This window comes from Xyrauchen texanus, chromosome 43, assembly GCF_025860055.1.
Source record: "Xyrauchen texanus isolate HMW12.3.18 chromosome 43, RBS_HiC_50CHRs, whole genome shotgun sequence".
In the NCBI taxonomy this organism is placed as follows: Eukaryota; Metazoa; Chordata; class Actinopteri; order Cypriniformes; family Catostomidae; genus Xyrauchen; species Xyrauchen texanus.
Window position 1 is genome coordinate 20,474,273 of NC_068318.1, and position 6,113 is coordinate 20,480,385.

The window sequence follows — 6,113 nt, forward strand, 5'->3', positions numbered from 1 at the left end:
GAGACAACGTTCCTCCAGGACCATGGTGCTACATAAAAACAACAAAGGACCAACACAGGACCACATGAGACTACACAACGAAATAAAATACCTATATAAACTACCTACAGGTGAAACTCGAAAAATTAGAATATCGTGCAAAAGTTCATTAATTTCAGTAATTCAACTTAAAAGGTGAAACTAATATATTATATAGACTCATTACAAGCAAAGTAAGATATTTCAAGCCTTTATTTGATATAATTTTGATGATTATGACTTACAGCTTATGAAAACCCCAAATTCAGAATCTCAGAAAATTAGAATATTACATGAAATCAATAAAAAAAAAAGGATTTTAAATACAGAAATGTCGGCCCTCTGAAAAGTATAATCATGCATATGTACTCAGTACTTGGTTTGGGCCCCTTTTGCATTAATTACTGCCTCAATGCGGTGTGGCATGGATGCTATCAGCCTGTGGCACTGCTGAGGTGTTATGGAAGACCAAGATGCTTCAATAGCGGCCTTCAGCTCTTCTGCATTGTTTGGTCTCATGCCTCTCATCTTTCTCTTGGCAATGCCCCATAGATTCTCTATGGGGTTCAGGTCAGGCGAGTTTGCTGGCCAATCAAGCACAGTAATACCATGGTCATTGAACCAGGTTTTGGTACTTTTGGCAGTGTGGGCAGGTGCCAAGTCCTGCTGGAAAATGAAGTCAGCATCTCCATAAAGCTTGTCTGCTGAAGGAAGCATGAAGTGCTCTAAAATGTCCGGTAGACGGCTGCGTTGACTCTGGACTTAATAAAGCACAGTGGACCAACACCAGCCGATGACATGGCTCCCCAAACCAACACAGACTGTGGAAACTTCACACTGGACTTCAAGCATCTTGGATTGTGTGCCTCTCCATTCTTCCTCCAGACTCTGGGACCTTGGTTTCCAAATGAGATGCAAAATTTGCTCTCATCAGAAAAGAGGACTTTGGACCACTGAGCAACAGACCAGTTCTTTTTTCTTTAGCCCAGGTAAGACGTTTGACATTTGAAGCCCATGTCCAGGACCCGTCTGTGTGTGGTGGCTCTTGATGCAGTAACTCCAGCCTCAGACCACTCCTTGTGAAGCTCCCCACACATTTGAATGGCCTTTTCCTGACAATCCTCTCCAGGCTACGGTCATCCCTGCTGCTTGTGCACCTTTTTCTTCCACACTTTTCCCTTCCACTTAACTTTCTATTAATGTGCTTTGATACAGCACTTTGAGAACATCCAACTTCTTTTGCAATTACCTTTTGAGGCTTTCCCTCCTTGTGGAGGGTGTCAATGATGGTTTTCTGCACAACTGTCAGGTCAGCAGTCTTCCCCATGATTGTAAATTCAACTGAACCAGACTGAGAGACCATTTAAAGGCTCAGGAACCCTTTGCAGGTGTTTAGCTGATTAGAGTGTGACACTTTGAGCCTACAATACTGAACCTTTTCACAATATTCTAATTTTCTGAGATTCTGAATTTGGGGTTTTCATAAGCTGTAAGCCATAATCATCAAAATTATATCAAATAAAGGCTTGAAATATCTTACTTTGCTTGTAATGAGTCTATATAATATATTAGTTTCACCTTTTAAGTTGAATTACTGAAATTAATGAACTTTTGCACGATATTCTAATTTTTCGAGTTTCACCTGTATATATACCTATATAAAGTGCACGTGCAAACATGTGCAAAAAGTACAGGACAGTACAACAAATTACTGACAATGAACAGGACAATAGACAGTGCAGCGCCGACCAGTACTCAGTAGTGCAAAAGATGACAGTTTCTAAAAATGTAAACATAACATACTATGAGATAATGTTCTAAGCACATAGCAGTTATTGAGGTAGCAGACAGTTATAAAGTGACAGTAATTAAAGTGCAACTCAGGACACGTGTGTGTCAAACCAGTCTCTGAGTATTGAGGAGTCTGATGGCTTGGGGGAAGAAGCTGTTACACAGTCTGGCCGTGAGGGCCCGAATGCTTCGGTACCTCTTGCCAGACGGGAGGAGGGTAAAGAGTTTGTGTGAGGGGTGTGTGGGGTCGTCCACAATGCTGGTTGCTTTGCGGATACAGTGTTTTTTGTAAATGTCTTTGATGGAGGGAAGAGAGACCCCAATGATCTTCTCAGCTGTCCTCACTATCCTCTGCAGGGCTTTGCGGTCCGAAACGGTGCAAGTCCCAAACCAGGCAGTGATGCAGTTGCTCAGGATGCTCTCAATAGTCCCTCTATAGAATGTAGTGAGGATGGGGGTTGGGAGATGTGCTTTCCTCAGCCTTCGAAGAAAGTAGAGACGCTGCTGGGCTTTCTTGGTGATAGAGCTGGTGTTGAGGGACCAGGTGAGGTTCTCCGCCAAGTGAACACCAAGGAATTTGGTGCTTTTGACGATCTCCACAGAGGAGCCGTCGATGTTCAGCGGAGTGTGTTCACCTTGTGCTCTCCTAAAGTCAACAACCATCTCTTTTGTTTTGTTGACATTCAGGGACAGGTTGTTGGCTCTACACCAGTTCGTCAGCCGCTGCACCTCCTCTCTGAGACCCACCACGGTTGTGTCATCGGCGAACTTGATGATGTGATTCGAGCTGTGCATTGCTGCACAGTCGTGAGTCAGCAGAGTGAACAGCAGTGGACTGAGCACACAGCCCTGGGGGGCCCCAGTGCTCAGTGTGGTGGTGGTGGAGATGCTGTTCCCGATCCGGACTGACTGAGGTCTCCCAGTCAGGATGTCCAGGATCCAGTTGCAGAGGGAGGTGTCCAGGCCCAGCAGGTTCAGCTTTCCAATCAGGTGCTGGGGAATGATTGTGTTGAATGCTGAGCTGAAATCTATGAACAGCATTCGAACGTATGAGTCCTTATTGTCTAGGTGGGTGAGGGCCAGATGGAGGGTTGTGGTGATGGCATCGTCCGTTGAACGGTTTGAACAATACGCAAACTGCAGTGGGTCTAGTGAGGGGGCAGCTGGGTCTTAATCTGCCTCATGACGAGCCTCTCGAAGCACTTCATGATGATGGGTGTAAGTGCGACGGGACGGTAGTCGTTGACGCAGGACACTGAAGACTTCTTTGGCATGGGGATGATGGTGGTGGCCTTGAAGCACGTTGGAACAACGGCGCTGCTCAGAGAGATGTTGAAGATGTCGGTAAGAACATCTGCTAGCTGGTCTGCACATCCTCTGAGCACTCTGCCAGGAATGTTGTCTGGTCCAGCAGCCTTCCGTGGGTTGACTCTACATAGAGTTTTCCTCACATCTGCCGTGGTAAGACAGAGCACCTGGTCGTTGGGAGGAGGGGTGGACTTCCTCGCCATCACGTCGTTCTGCACTTCAAACCGAGCGTAGAAGTCGTTCAGCGCATCTGGAAGGGAGGCATCTTTGTCACAGGCAACTGATGTTGTCCTGTAGTTGGTGATGGCCTGGATGCCCTGCCACATGCGCCGCGTGTCACCGCTGTCCTGGAAGTGACTGTGGATTCTCTGGGCGTGTGCGCGCTTTGCCTCTCTGATTGCCCGTGACAGTTTGGCCCTAGCTGTTCTTAGGGCTGCCTTATCGCCTGCTCTGAAGGCGGAGTCTCGGGACCTCAGCAGCGTGCGCACCTCCGCAGTCATCCACGGCTTCTGGTTGGAGCGTGTGGTGATGGTCTTGGAGAAAGTGACATCATCAATGCACTTGCTGATGTAGCTGGTCACTGATGCTGTGTATTCCTCCAAGTTGGTAGAATCGCCATATGTTGCAGCCTCCCTGAACATGTGCCAGTCAGTACACTCAAAAGAGTCCTGAAGAGCAGAGATGGCTCCTGCTGGCCAGGTTTTCACCTGCTTCTGAAGTGGTTTTGTGCATCTGACGAGTGGTCTGTATGCTGGAATTAACATAACAGAGATGTGGTCTGAGTAGCCGAGGTGGGGGCGGGGCTCCGCCCGGTACGCGCCTGGGATGTTTGTGTAAACAAGATCAAGCGCGTTCGCCCCTCTCGTTGCAAAGTCCACATACTGATGGAATTTAGGGAGCACTGTCTTGAGATTTGCATGGTTGAAATCTCCGGCGACAATAAACAGTCCGTCGGGGTGAGCGTTCTGCAGTTCGCTCATAGCCCCATACAGTTCACAGAGCGCTTCCTTAGCGTTAGCGCTGGGGGGGATGTAAACTCCGGTTATGCAAACAGTGGTGAATTCCCGCGGTAGATAAAAAGGTCTGCATCTAACAGTCACAAGCTCCAACAGCGATGAACAGTAACTAGAGACTAGCATAGAGTTCTTGCACCATTCCGTGTTGATGTAAACACACAAGCCACCACCGCGAGTCTTACCGCAGAGAGCTGTATTTCTGTCGGCACGAAACGAGGCGAGCCCGTCTAGCTGAATGGCGGCATCCGGAACTCTGTCGCTGAGCCACGTCTCCGTGAAAACAAAGACGCAGCAGTCTCTAAACTCACGCTGCGTAGCCTGCTGGAGTCGGATATAGTCCAGTTTATTGTCCAGGGAGCAAACATTTGAGAGCAGGATAGACGGGAGAGCCGGCCGGCTAGGGTTTGTTTTTAGCCTAGCATGGACCCCCGCCCTCTTTCCGCGCTTCCGCTCTCGCACACCGCTTACGACGTCCTCTCCCCGGCCACCGGCATCAGGCGACGCCGAGGGCTGGAGGCCTGGTCTCCGCAGCAAGCCGAGTACGCGTAGCGCCTCCTGCAGGTCATCATGCAGCTTGGTTTTTGCATGAGTCTTATATTTCAGTAGTGTCCGGCGATGGTAGACACGAACACCGGTTGCTCCGATGTCCATGTGTTGCAAAAGTCGGGCTTTTTTAACAAAAATAGCACCATTGTGGATCCGGAGTGGCCGCTGCGTGCTACCGCGCCGCCATCTTGGATCGTACCTCTGTCTATTTTAATCTGAACAATGCGCTGCCACTTTAATTCATTGCGGTGCAGCACAGCAAAAAAAGACTCGGTGCGGTAACTGTCGCTGCACTGCTGTATACGCACCGTAACTGGAACGGATCGACAGATTGCATCCACGTGCAGTGTAAAAGCTCTGTTAACATGGGTACGAAAAAAGTACGCACCGCATACGCACAGCAAACGGCGTATGTGTGAAACGGGCGTAACGCCTTACAGCGTTTAGAAAACGGCGTTTCAAAGGTTAATACGGCGATACAAAACATGGGAATTTTTACCCTTATGGATTTCCATAGCAAACTACGCATTCAGTGAAATATTCAGTGGGACACAATCGTCACATTCAGTGAGACGTTCAATGAGACGCAAACCGGGGTCTCCCGGGACTGAGAGAAGAGGGAAGAATGTGATAGGGTGGAGGGCGGGCCGGGTCATGATTCTGCACACCCAGACCCTAATCAGGCTAATAAAGCCTCAGAGAGGGAAAAATGCAAACTGGAAGCTGCGGTGTGACAGAGAGAGAGAGAGAGAGAGAGATTTATGGACAGCTGTCCGACACCTTTGTGTGTTTGTCTTTTTGTTTCAGTTTTATATTAAACTATTATTTATATTGTCAAGCTGGTTCTTGCCTCCTCCTTCCCATTAATCCCTTTACAATTTGGTTACATTTGTTCGTATTTCAATAAATGAACTTAATGTGTCAAAATCGCCCAGTAGATGTGAAGTGCAAGCCGAATTATTGTTAATAATACTTAGATTCTCTATAATTTAATGGCACGTACATCCAAATGCTGATGAGAATAACATGTTCCATGCGTATAAAGGAGTGTGTCACTGTCTTAGAAATGTGCCTGACATTCATCAAGGATGCAGTTAATACACAAAAGCACATAATTTTAATTTCTTAATTTCTTATCATTCATAGCATATAGTCCATTTACACTACAAACTACTTATGAATGTGCTGTCTTATTTTATATCACTGGTGCTTGAGTGGATGAACTATATAATATGATGCAGACAGTGGAATGGAACCTCTGAAATAAAATTGCATGCGCGATTTCGACAAACCCACTTACGCCTATAGTCTTAGTGCATGCTTGCACGAAAATAACAAAACTTCATGGCCATGTCCACTGACTTTGCACTAATGACTTATGGCATAGCGCCTCAATTAGTGCTAGCACTCTTAAAATAGGGCCCAACATTTTTC